The 14,059-nt window shown below is 36.4% G+C and overlaps 1 long non-coding RNA gene across 1 annotated transcript; it reads right to left on the reverse strand.

Moving 5' to 3' along the window:
- Positions 1-1,681: 1,681 nt before the first annotated feature.
- LOC132597239 (uncharacterized) lies at positions 1,682-10,682 on the reverse strand. Its single transcript, XR_009563670.1, has 3 exons — positions 9,215-10,682; positions 3,839-3,990; positions 1,682-3,372 (listed from the first exon to the last, which is right to left on the reverse strand). It is a non-coding gene; the product is annotated as an uncharacterized lncRNA (long non-coding RNA).
- Positions 10,683-14,059: the final 3,377 nt, after the last annotated feature.

Here is a 14,059-nt window from a genome sequence, read left to right on the forward strand (position 1 = left end):
TTTGTACTATTCTAACTTAAAACACAAATATAATTAAACTCCTGCCTTACTACAATTATACCAGTATATTTAAGAATAGTTTTATGTAAAGTCACAGTACATAGTAAAATTGCTGCCCCACAGTATCATTTTCCTACTAAAGTTTGAAACTCTGTCATTTTAAGGTGAGAAGTCAGAGGTATTTAGGATGTTCTCAAGGTGTAAAGGACATCAAAAGTCTGAAAGGTCACTAAGTCTGTAGTCACAGAAAGCAGCCATCTAAACTATATACATTTTAGAAATAAGCCCAATTTATTTGTTTAAACTCTGCCTGGTTTCTTCAACCATTCTTCGAATATCGTTTATAATTAGCCTCCAAAAATCACTAAGAAATGTATGGAAAAATAAATACAGCTCCAGTTAGATCTGTACCATATCTAGGTCAAGCTCACTAATGTTACATATATGAAGAGAAGATTGTCTCATTATTTATTGTGAAAGCATCACTGGTTGATGAAAGCAGAGAGGCTTTAGCTTTGATTGCTCAGAAGCTCAACATTATTATTCCACCAAGAGATTGATTCAAACCAGCCATATTGCCATTTTGTTATGTACTAGCTGTGGCTTTTCTTAGGATCCAGATTCATGTTTGTGTGTTTTCTTAATGTTTATTTTGTCTCATATTTCACTTCAATAGCCCTTTTGGCCAGATAAGCAAATTTTCTGTCAAACACATTCTTCCCAGAACTCATGAGATGGACTATTGCATTAAAAAGGCACTCATATAGGAATCATAAATCGTAGACCAAGAAGTCAAATTCCATTTTTATATCAACCTTGTAGAAAATTTTTCATTTTCCATGAGAGATAAACGTAAGTGATTTCCTTGTGGCCTCAGTCATCTGTGGTCTTCCCAAGATTCCAGTTTCCTTAAAATTTCCAGTTCATTTTGATGATAGAGCTTGAGCTTGTTGCTACATAAATCAGTAGACATGGGAGTTTTAATGAGCTGGTTAGTTTTCGGGAGTTTCTTTACTACATATCAGATACTTATAGTGAGAAGACAGGCCATCTGTGAAATAGGCTTTACCACGTCTCCACCTTTCCTCAGAAAATCATCAGTAACCATAGTTCTCACTTTTTTGAGAGATGAGAATCATCCTCCCTCCACTTATCAAATTGTCTTTTTTGCCCCCTGCAGCATTGGGGACTACTGCTTAAGCAGCTCTGGAATTACCCTTGAAAGTAAATTTTACTTATTGCCTTACTCAGAATAGTATAGAACCTAAAATAATTCTTTTACAAATTTAAAATTTTTCTAGTTACTGACTTCTCGGTGATGGTCTTGATACTGCTTTCTTTCTTCAAAAATTTCCTCTTCTTGACATCCTTCCTGGATTATTTTTTCTTCCTTTCTAGCAACTTATTATTTTTACCAATGAAATAGAAAGAAGAGAGGTGATCCTCACACCCTTTCACTTGGTGCTAAAAGAGATTGTCCAATCTGTTCTCATAGCACCAGTAATTGGAAAATATTTTGGTCAAGATGTCAAAAAACACAGTATATATCTGCATATTACTAAAATAGTTCTTTATGTCTCCATACCAACTAATGGAACTCAGATAAACTTTAATCCTCTGCCTACCCTGTACACACACACACACACACACACACACACACACACACACACACACACACACACAACTTATCTCCTATCTTTAAAATCCAGAAAATCATTACAAATTTATATGGCAAACTGCCTCTTTTAAACACTTATCCTACTGTGATTGCATAAACCAGGAAACATTCCCAGAAATGGAAACATGAAGTCAGCCTGTCATCCCAATCTTTTTCAGTGAATCTCTTTTAATTAGGAAAAATGTGAACAAGGTCAACCTGGCTCCTTTCCGCAATTATCAAGTACTCAAAGAGTCGTGAACCAAGTATCTCAAATCACACCGTCATATATATGCATCTTCTTTATCATAGGACCCTTGGACTTGTAATACTACAAGTCTACTAATTTGAAAGTATGGGCTTTATAGATACATCCCAACCTGCAGGTTTAGGTGCTGCATCACCTGGAGTCCTGGTAAGAAAAGATGCCACACTGAAACTGAGGAATTTGAAGAGAGTCTAATAAAGGAATGATTTACAAAGGGATAGTGCTTAATCTGAGGCTAACAACTGACAGAGCTGCTATCCCTAGGTGAGAAAGAAGCAGTGACTTGAACTTGGAACTTGAAAATGGCATGGTTTGGAGAAGGATTGCTGAGAGCAATTTTGGCCTCCGGTAGAGGGAGGCTGCCAACACTTGGAAGGAAGGCTGAAGAAAACATTGCCTAACCTCACTCTCCTGTCTGTGCTTCTCATTGGCTGAACACAACCTGAATCCAGAGAACTGGGAATCTCTGGCCTAGAATCAGCATCCTGGGGCGTGGAGTAGGGTGGAAAGGGGGTGGAAAGTGGCACTCGATGGAATAAATGGAAAGCATTCAGCACAGTCACTACCCTTGAAAATGGTGACCATGTGAGGCAACATGGCAGGCACCAGAAGACACATCCTCCAGTCCAAAGCAGAAAATTTGAACTCTAAAATGGCATTCTAGAAGTGCGATGCTACTAGTCTCTTTGGGATTCAACTGGCACAATCTATCATTATGCCCTTATATCATTTTCTGAAGTAATCTGTCTTTGTATCCCCCATATGGCTGTATATAGTCACATGCATAGTAAATTCTCAGTAAACTCTTGGTAGAGTCACTGAATAACTTTCCTCTTATGTTCCCTACCACTGCTGCTAGCCTATTATCTTGTATGAGTTTCTGTCAGCAATGTTTCAAAATTCCAAGAACAGTCATGTATCCACATGCAGTGGTGTGCCAGACTTGGACAAATAATACAGAATACTGTATTTTGACAGTTGTGATCAAAGGCAGTGCAATTGCTGTTATGTCCAAGAGAAGTGAGGTCAGCAGCAAATCACCTCTGTCAAATGACTTCACTTAGAAAAGCCTCGTGGGATACTTTGTAGTTTTACTGTGACACTGTCTCCCAGAGCTAAAATGATAAAGATGGAAATGTTCAGTAAAAATTCAGAAACTTTCCTTCCTCTCGATTTCTCAACGAAAAAAAGAAAAAGTAGTATTGCCTGCCAATATCAGGAGTATATAGATGCAAGAACATCTTTTTCTGCTACATGAAGATGAATTGCCTGTAACGATTGCCATTTGAAAATTGTGGCCTCAAATTTTAAGCATCCATGTTGTACTGTTAAAAGCAGGTAAGTCCTGTTCTGATGGAAATGCACACGCTTCACTCTTCTGTAGAATATATTGCATCGAAGAAAAGGGTTTATTTTTCTTCTCTAAAATTTCAGTATCTCCGGTGATCTATGGGGGAAAAAAATCTGTACTGGGTAGTGCAGTAAAGGTCACACACTATGTATGCAGCTGTATTACTTTTGAGGCACAGAAGCAAACTCTTTAAGTTCTAGTAGCTAATTAAGATAAAGATTTGCTTGGCATGCAATTTTGCTTCCTTAACATCTTTTATATTGAAGTCACTCTGACTTACAGAGCATTGTACATTTTAGTCACTGACCCATAAAGTACAAATGAGAGCTGGTTAAAGGATAACAATGGTCATTCTGAATAACTTGCTGAGAAATGCCTCAAACTTGGAAGACGTTTTAATAATAATTCCGTTAAAGACTAGAGAAGCACAAAGAGAAAATTTGAATTACACAGCTCCTCTTGCTGTAATTTAAAGGTATTTCAAGCTAAATTTAAGCCTCTTGGATGTGATATCATGCTGTTTTTGAGCCAGCAAATACAAGATACTAATAATAAAACCTACTTAGGGCTTCCCTGGTGGCGCAGTGGTTGAGAGTCCGCCTGCCGATGCAGGGGACACGGGTTCGTGACCCGGTCCGGGAAGGTTCCACATGCCGCGGAGCAGCTGGGCCTGTGAGCCATGGCCACTGAGCCTGCGCGTCCGGAGCCTGTACTCTGCAACGGGAGAGGCCACAACAGTGAGAGGCCCGCATACCGCAAAAACAAACAAACAAACAAGGATATCAATATAGATTTCAGAAAACTCTTAAATAAAAATTCACAAGCCTATCACAAAATTTATATGGAAATGCAAACAACCTAAGCAAAAAGCATCTAAAAAACTGATAGACTCACACTACCAGACTTTAAGGCTTATTATAAAACCACAGTACTCAAAACAGTGATCTTATCATAAGAATAGATATTTTTAAAAATAAGGTTTTTAAAAAATTTGCATCAACTTCAGCCTTTCGTCAATATCTCCTGTGGCATACATTTTAGTCCCATCTGTGTTACATACACAATGCTAGCATGCTCTGTGAATGAATTTGTTTCTGACCACTTTTTCAAATTATAGTTTTATTTTTTGTTTTTTCAAATTTTGGATTTTTTGCATATATATTAACTTCCTGGGACTTCCATAACAAAGTACCACAAACTAGGTGGTTCAAACAATAGAAATTTATTGTCTGACCATAAATTCTGCAGGCTACAAGCCCGGATCAAGATGTATGCAGAGCTGGTTCCTTCTGAAGTCTGTGAGGAGGCATAGGACATGCCTGTCTCCAGGTTTCTGGCATTCCTTTTGGGTTGTATATGTTATCATCTCAATTTCTGCCTTTATCTTCACAGGGCATTCTCCTTGGGTGTCTGTGTCCAAATTTCTCCTTCTTATAAGGACATCAATCATACTTGATTGGAGACCCACTCTAAATCTAATGTGACCTCGTTTTAACTTAACTAATTACATCTGCAATGACCCTAATAAGGTCACATCCTTATAGTTGGGAGTTAGTACTTCAACATGTCATTTGGGGTGGGGAGAACACAATTCATCCGCTAATAGCATGTCTGGTCATTAATTTCAGTCTTTTTTCTTCTTTTGCCTAAGTCCCTATACTTTTAATTACTTTACTTTCAAGTTTTCTAATGAACTTCTATGTCTATTCCACTTTTAAGTCCATTCACTGAGTTATTTCTTATTCATTGTGTTACATGTTCTTTTCCCTATATTTTCTTTGTTTTATCTTCTATTTTTTTCTTATTATGTTCATTTCCCTTTCAATACTTGAACACATAGACAATAATTATAGAAGATTTCTTCATGTCTTTGTCTACTCATTCCATCATTTTCGTCATTTGTCTTCTCCTTTTGCCAAATTTTTCTCCTGTTAATGGGTTACATTCTTCTTCTTCACATGTCTTTTCATGTCTTGTAATTTTGGACACAGTGAATTTTTGTTAATGAGGACTGGATTTTGTAGTCTTCAAGAGTGTTAAAATTTGTTCTGTTAAGTTTTAAAATTAATTGCAGAGCTGCTTGATCTTTCCTTAGCTTGTCTAGAGAAGCCATTATTCTAGGGTGTAGCCACATTACAGAGGCATGGCCCTTCTACCATCTTTGCCCAATGCCCCAGATGTTGAATGACTACATTCATTCTATCTGGTTAGAATATAAAGTGTCTTCCAGCCCTATTTGAGGTCTACGAACTGTTCAGATTATACCTTCCTTGGTGTTCTTTTCCCAATCTCATGACATTTCACCCTACACATATGAGGCTTGGTATTCATCAACACAATCAAGGGCATCCTATACGGATTTCTAGAGCTTTCTCCATGCAGTTCTATCTTCCCTAGTAACCTTCCTTGCAATTTGCAGCTATCTCATTCTTTCCAAAGTGGACTCCATCTCCTCAAACCCTGGGGACCACCATGCTCTCCTTATGATTCCACTCCCTGTGCCATGATCCAGGAAATGCTTCCACCCAGATAGCCAGAGTATTCCTCCAATTCCCTTCTTTTGTTTCCCTGTCTCATGGATCACAGTTCTGTGTTCTGAATTCGAAAACCTATTACAATTTTGTCCAGTATTCTAATTATTTATGGCAGGAGAAGAAAATCTGGATCCAGTTACCCCATCATGAATATAGCAGAAGACTTACTATGCATTTTGATAAACAAGTTCTCTAATAGAATTTCTTCTTTAATGGTTAGTGCTTTTGTCCTATTTAAGCAAAATGATGAAGGTAATCACATTTTCCTCTAATATCTTTATTGTTTTACTTTTAACAATTATATCTGCAATTCATCTGAAAAAAATATTTTTCTGTATGGTGCATTAGGCCATTTGATATTCAAGATCTTTTTTTCCCATTTGAATGTCAAGTGGCCTAGTCTATTTATTAAAAACACTTACCTTTTATTGCTTTTACAAATAATGTCACTATATATATATATCATTTTACTTTGGGACTCTGTTGCATCAGTTTGTCTATTTGTGTACCACCACTGCACTCTGAATTACTATAGCTCTACAATAATTTAGATAGATAGACTAAGTCTTTCGGCTTCGTTTTTTACAAGATTGCCTGGGCCATCCTTGGCCATTGGCATTTCCCAATGTATTTTAAATTCAACTTGGTGATTTCTAAAATAAATAAACAGATTTCTAAATAAATAAATACTATTTTTATAGTATTTTTTATCATGACCTTATTGAATCTTAGACTTGTGTGAGAATAATTTAAATCTTTACCATAATGAGACTTCCTAGACCTCCTGAAATATTTTTAAATTTATATAGATGGCATTTCATTTCTGTTGATTGGTTCTTGGATTTTAGGAAAAAGATATTGCACATCATTATTTAGATATATTCCTATGTGTCTGATTTTTTTGATGTACTTATAACTAATATCTTTCTTACAACTTGTTTCCCTATACATATGTTGCTGGTACCTAAACATACAATTGTTTCTTGTTTATAATCATCAGTATAGTCACATTGCTCAATTTACTATGAATTTAATAGCTTTTTAAATTATTTTGGAATTTCTACATACATAATCATCTTGTTCTACATAATGGCATCTTTATTTCCCTCTTAATTATCCTTACACTTTTCTTTTTTTTTTTTTTTTCTAGCCTTATTGGCTAGAGACTGAATTAAAATATTGAATTAAAGAGGAGTCATCATCCTGTTTTTAATCTTGAGGGGATATTTTCAATATTTCACAGCAGTGTATGTTTATTTCTATAGGTTATTTATGGATATTCTTTGTCAGGTTAAGAAAATTTCTTTCTATTTCTATTTACTCTAACTTGCAAGAAGGTTTTTGTGTATTTTTTTGTTTTCATCATAAATATGTTGAATTTGACCAAATTTTTTTCTGTACCTTTCAAAATGACTATATGACCTTTATTTTTTATTCATAATGTAGTTTTATTCAACTACATTGATCAATTTTTTTAAAAAAATTGTATTTATCTACCTTGAATAAACCCCAGTCAGTCTTGAGATAGAACTTTCTAATGTTTGTTAAGCCATCGTCTCAAACAAATTGATTATGAACATATTGGAATTTATCTTGAAATTTGCCACAAAGGGGCTTATGAACATGTCAATTCATATAGTTCTTCAGGGAGGTACATTTTAGAGAGAAAATGGCTGTATAATAGTTGTTAGATTGGATAAAATATAATGCAACAGCTAATTAAACATTAGGTTCTTCCTAAAGTTGAACACTGTTAGAATTTTAGGAGGGGCTCTCAGGTTTATTAATGTCTATCAGAGAATTGCTGGAGAATCTTATCAGTAATGGTAATTACTTCCAGAAGGAACGCCTAATCACATTAGACCATAAAATTCTTCCAAGTTTTGGACAGTTCTTTTAAATGTCAAACAAAAGATCTGTTTATTAACTGAGAGGGTCATGAAAAGCTATGAAAACTGCCCAATGCAGGCGACATGGGTTCATGCCCCAGTGCGGGAAGATACCACATCCAGTTGTAGAACAAAAGAATGGGTTCACAATGGAAGTTTAAAGGGATAGTAGTGGAAAGAATAAAGATACTCTTTGCTGGTACCCTATTGAGTCCAGCTGATCTTTGCACTGTGGCACATACCCTTTGATCCGTTACTTATATTTCTAGTTATTTGGAATGAGAGGATAATCATGTATGGATCACATATATAGCTATTAATATTCTTATTGTAACAGGACTTATACCAAAAATAGTGAGACAATGAGAGAAGGTGGGAGGGAGGTGGAAAAGAAAGAAAAATTTTCAATGCTTATCAGTGATGGAATGACTGTATAATTGGAATCCATCAGTAAAACTAAATAATTCGCAGCAGCCATTCAAATGACTATTATTGAAGATTTTCATTAACATCAATATTAACCGTACATTGTTAAATGAACAACAAAAAAGCAGATTCCAATACCATATATTCTCATTAAAAATAATGTATACACAAATGGTGTATATAAAAATCCTGTATATAATAATGTGGAAAGGCTCTATTAAATTATTTCTGGAATGATAGATTATTTTTATTTTCTTATTTTGGATTCCTTTATAACTTTCTTAAATATGTTTTGCTTTAATAATAAAAAATATTTCTTATAATAATATATTTTGTTGTAGTTAGACACAAATACAACCTTCCCATATTATTTCATAAAAGCCTCTAAAACCCTTTTTAAAAGACGCTTTCCTTGGGCTTCCCTTGGGCTTCCCTGGTGGCGCAGTGGTTGAGAGTCCGCCTGCCGATGCAGGGGACACGGGTTTGTGCCCCGATCTGGGAAAATCCTACATGCCGCGGAGGGACTGGGCTCGTGAGCCGTGGCCGCTGAGCCTGCACGTCCGGAGCCTATGCTCCGCAACGGGAGAGGCCACAACAGTGAGAGGCCCCACGCACCGCAAAAAAAAAAAAAAAAAAAAAGATGCTTTCCTCAATGTAAAGCAATTCTTTAACATGCTTTACTGAATGTATACTAAAAGACCAAGACAGATATTCCGTTTCACTTCTGTGTTATTTCCTACACTGCATTATTGAGAATACAGCTTAGTGTGTTTTTATTCCAAGCATGCCTCGCACAAGTAGCACACATTATTTCACCGTAGCCCATGGCATCCTTTGTGCAAATCTGCTGTCAAGTAGCCCACCAAATGCAATTTATCCAGTCCTCTTTATAGTTGTTGGAGTTTCTGGAATTATAAAGTCCCTGGCAGTATTCTCCAGAGCAATACTTTGTTACTTAGAATTTGCCTGTACCAAAAGGGACAGGCATAAGAATGCAGTGTCATCTAGTCAATGATAACAAGAGTCCAAAAAGTGGCATAAGAACACGTAAGCAAGTGCTCAAGTGAGTCAGTCAGATTCCTGCGATACCTGTGAAGAATGCAGCACCAAAACACAGTCGCCAGTTGCCCATCTGAGAGCCACAGCTTCTACAGAGCGCTGGATGTTCTCAGCTTCTTTCATTCTGGGAGGAATCTGATTGGAAAAATTATTGCTGACGTGTTCATTAAGAACAAGATTAAGAACACAATAACAAAGAAATGAGCAAAAGACTTGAACAGAGGCTTCTCAAAATGACCAGTAAGCATATAAAAAGTAACCTGGGCTCACACCAGTCAGAATGGCCATCATTCAAAAGTCTACAAATAACAAGTGCTCGAGAGGGTGTGGAGAAAAGAGAAAACTTCTACTCTGTTGGTGGGAATGTAAACTGGTGCAGCTACAATGAAAAACAGTATGGAGGTTCCTTCAAAAAACTAAAACTAGAGTTGCCATGTGATCCAGCAATCCCACTCCTGGGCATATACCCAAATAAAACTATAATTCAAAAAGATACATACACCCCTACGTTCACAACAACACTATCCACAATAGCCAAGACATGGAAACAAACTAAATGTCCATTGACAGATGAATGGATAAAGAGGATGTGGTACATATATACAATAGAATATTACTCAGCCATAAAAAAGAATAAAATAATTCCTTTTGCAGCAACATGGATGGACCTAGAAATTATCATACTGAGTGAAGTAAGTCAGAAACAGAAAGATAAATAGCATATGACATCACTTATATGTGGAATCTAAAATATGACACAAACTTACCTATGAAACAGACTCACAGACATAGAGAACAAACATGTGGTTGTCAACGGGAGGAGGGTGGGGGAGGGATGGAGTGGGAGTTTGGGATTAGCAGATGCAAAATGTTATATATAGAATGGATAAACAACAAAGTCCTACTGTATAGCATATGATATACATATATATCTATATATATCTCCTGTGATAAACCTTAGTAGAAAAGAATATGAAATAAAGTGTATATACGTATAACTGAATCACTTTGCTGTACATCAGAAATTAACACAACATTATAAATCAACTATAATTGAATAAAATAAAATTTTTTAAAATGTATCTTGGCCTCACAAATACCAAAGAAATGAATATTAAGTAAATGCTATTCTCACGAAAATTAAAAGGACTAGCAATGCCAATTGTTGGCTAGGATGTGAAGCAACAGCAATCATCATATTCTGCTGATGGAAATGAAAACTTATACAACTACTTTGGAAAACTGACAGTAGCTACTAAAGTTCAACAAATGTCTGACTTATGACACAGAAATTATCCAACTCAGTATATAACCAATAGAATTCTGTTTGTATGCACATCAAAAGACCAGTATAAGGGTTTCCCTGGTGGCGCAGTGATTGAGGGTCCGCCTGCCGATGCAGGGGAAGCAGGTTCGTGTCCCGGTCCTGGAGGATCCCACATGCCACGGAGCGGCTGGGCCCGTGAGCCATGGCCGCTGAGCCTGCACGTCCGGAGCCTGTGCTCCGCAGCGGGAGAGGTCACAGCAGTGAGAGGCCCGCGTACCGCAAAAAAAAAAAAAAAAAAGACCAGTATAAGAATGTTCATCAAAGTACTGTTGAAGCTCCTATTCTCATTCCTAAACATTCATCACAGTAGCATTATTTGCAATACCCCAAAGTAGAAACAATGCAAATGTTTGTCAGCCCAAATGTCTATGAATTTTGATATATTCAGAGAATGGAATACTATTCAGTGATGAAAAATAAATGACTTACAGCAACGTTCATCAAAAAGAATGATTCTTACTGTAAAAATAAAAAAAAAAATCATCCTTGTTGATGAATGTTGTTAGAATCATAATGTTCAATAGTCAACATTAAACATAATGTTGAGTAAAAGAAGCCAAACACAAAATATGACATAGCATATGATTCCATTTTTATACAATTCAAAAATTAGCAATGTTAAATTATGGTGTGAGAAGTAAGGATAGTAGGTATACTCTGGTTGGGGGAAGAATTTCTGGAAGGAAGCATGAGTGGGCATCTGGCATATTTTTTCCATAGATTTGGTCACTTTATAAAAGTTTTAAATTTGTGCACTTTACTGAGTATGTGTCTTAAGTCAAAAGTTTATTTAAAACATTTTTAAACATGCAAAATTAATCAATGGTATTAAAAACCAGAAGAGTAATGATCTTTGGGGAGGGATCTGGGCAGTGCTTGGGAGCAGGTCTGAAGGGGGCATCTAGAATGCAGGTAATGTTCTGTTTCAGGACTTGAATCGTGTTCATTTTAGTGTTTTCACTATGATTTGTGATGTTTTATTTCTATTAAAAATATTTATTAATAATTGTTTAAGATATACATGAATTATTGGAATTTTTCTTTGTGTGTTATAGTTCACATTTTTAAACTGCTTAGAAACAGTAAATTTGTCAATTTTAACAGTAAACAGTAATTTGTCCAATTTTCCACTCTGATAGGCCAGAACATGTCAACTACACAATCAATATTAAATACTAACTCTGCTAGGCCAGCTCTAAATACGCATTATGTATAGCAATAGAATGAGATTCTCTATCAGAAAACATATATGTACCTTTATGCAAATAATATTTCAGGTGTGATATGATCTGGTACTCTCTGGCATCTGAAATTACAGATGAAATTTGAGCCCAAGAATTTGAGTTATTTACATTTCAATAGCTTAAAATAAGTTTTATAGTCTCTGACTCTGAAAGAAAGAACAGAATCTTGATTTTTAAAACAATATGTATGTAATTAACAGCTTAAGTCTAAATTGTGGTTACTACTAGAACTGAAATCTATCTTGTTCTGCCTGGAATACTGGTGAGTGAAGCCATCAGAGGGCCAGAGGACTCTCCCAGGGAATAACAACCTAACTAAAAAGACCATTAGCACAAATATCACAGGTAATTCAGATTTACATTTTCTTCTGGCCCAGTGACCCCATTTCTCAGATGACTAGCCAACCCCTAAGAGCAAAATCTAAGTAAACACCCATATGCAAACACAGTGTAACAGAGATCCAAAGTCACCCTCTTTCTGGAACAGCCTGACTCTCTGATGTTGCTGGGAAATTTCTCCTTCTTTGGAATAGAGACCCTGGCACACTGCAGCACTGTCAGATGGAGACAGAAGGAAACAGCGCCATGACAAGCATTGCTGATGGCCCATTATTAGCACTAGCAGCTAAAGGTGACAGCACCAGCCAAGGCTGACATCGCTGTAGTTAGAAGTCTCTGTTGAACTTGGAGGGTGGTCACAGCTTCAGTCTCCATCAGAGACAGTAGCAGCTATAGGAAATGACTCAACGAGGATGAAGTCCCTTGTGCTTGACTCACTGCAGGAGACGCATACAATTTTTATAGAGGTTGAGAGGACTTGAGTATATGAAATTCATGTATGAAGGGTCAATTTGAAAGAGAAAAAAATATTGAAAGAAATTATATTATGAAGATAATTATTTCTGAGTCTCTGAGAAATAGGTGGGGGAGGCTCGAGGGACAGAGAGGATTTTGGAGATTCCTTAACTGTGGAGAGTTGGAAGAAAGTTAAGATTATTAACATTAATTTAACCTTACTGAATCCTAAGGCTGATATTAGAAAACAGATTATATTGCTAATGAAGATGAGTAGCTTGATTTTATAGATTTTTTCCCCATTATCTAAACTATTTCCTAGTTATATAAATAAAAGTTATAACTCATCATGCTCTTACATATTACTCCCGATATAGTAGAATTCTTAGGCTAAAGCTTCTTAGATCTTTCCTCATTGAAATTCTTGTCAACTTGTTAAAGCCTAACAGCACAAAATAATATCAAATGCCACCTGCACAGTGTGACATAGCAAAGAAAGGAGCTGTGTAATCCCTTCTCAAATGTACTGCTCAGATCCAACCAGAGTCATGAATCTGTAACATAGTGGCATTTTAGAACAAGCTATTACTCCAGAATTTGAAAACACACAAAATCTAATTAATGTTTTGGTTCTTTTTCCTTGTTCTTTGTTAACTTGGAAATATTAGTTCCTAAATTCTAAACTTCCAAAGAAACGTTAAAGCAAGCAAAATTCTGAGTAAAGAGTACATTTAGGTAAGACCAGGACTGGAATATTGGCATCCAACTTTTCCCTCCCAGAACCTAAATGAAAGGGCTTAAAAAAAAAGTAAAAATAATGGAAAATCTGCATTGGCGTCAGAGATGGCAGAAGTGTACCAATGTCATGTTATGAAAAATTAGTGGAATTTCTAGTAGAAATAATCCAATTGGGGATAGACTAAAAGATTTTCCTAAGAGCCAACTCCTAACTCTCTCTCTCAAGAAAGCAAAGGAGTGAGAAAATGCCTGGCAGAAATCTGGGCAGAACTGCAGCATTTCCTAAAACATGGAGGCAAAAGGGCTGGAGATGAGGATGGCTGACAGTTTAGTGGAGGCAAATGCCTCTTGGATCTCTTCCACACTGTGGATCAAAGCAATCGGAAACGGATACCATGGGAGGTCAAGTGTGGCCATGGCAATCAGAGTCAATGGCAGCAGGGCTGTCTCTTGATGCAGCAGAACCTCATCTGACAACGAGTCACCTTTGATTGTCCCAAGAGGGGAGAAAATAGTTTGAGTGGAAGGTAAAAATGTTCCCCTGTATAATGCCAGTTGCCCAAACTGCCCACACTTCCAGCTTCCTCTCTGCTTCCTTCGAGTGATAGACTCACAGAATTGGTCATATAAACTTCTATTAGCCTATGTCCACAAAAGGACTTACACCAGAATATAACAGTGTTATTCATAATAATCCCCAACAGGAAACAACCTAAAATGCCCATCAAAAGAGAATGGATAAACAAATGGTGTTATATTCATCCAATAAAA

Source organism: Globicephala melas, chromosome 4 (assembly GCF_963455315.2).
Source record: "Globicephala melas chromosome 4, mGloMel1.2, whole genome shotgun sequence".
In the NCBI taxonomy this organism is placed as follows: Eukaryota; Metazoa; Chordata; class Mammalia; order Artiodactyla; family Delphinidae; genus Globicephala; species Globicephala melas.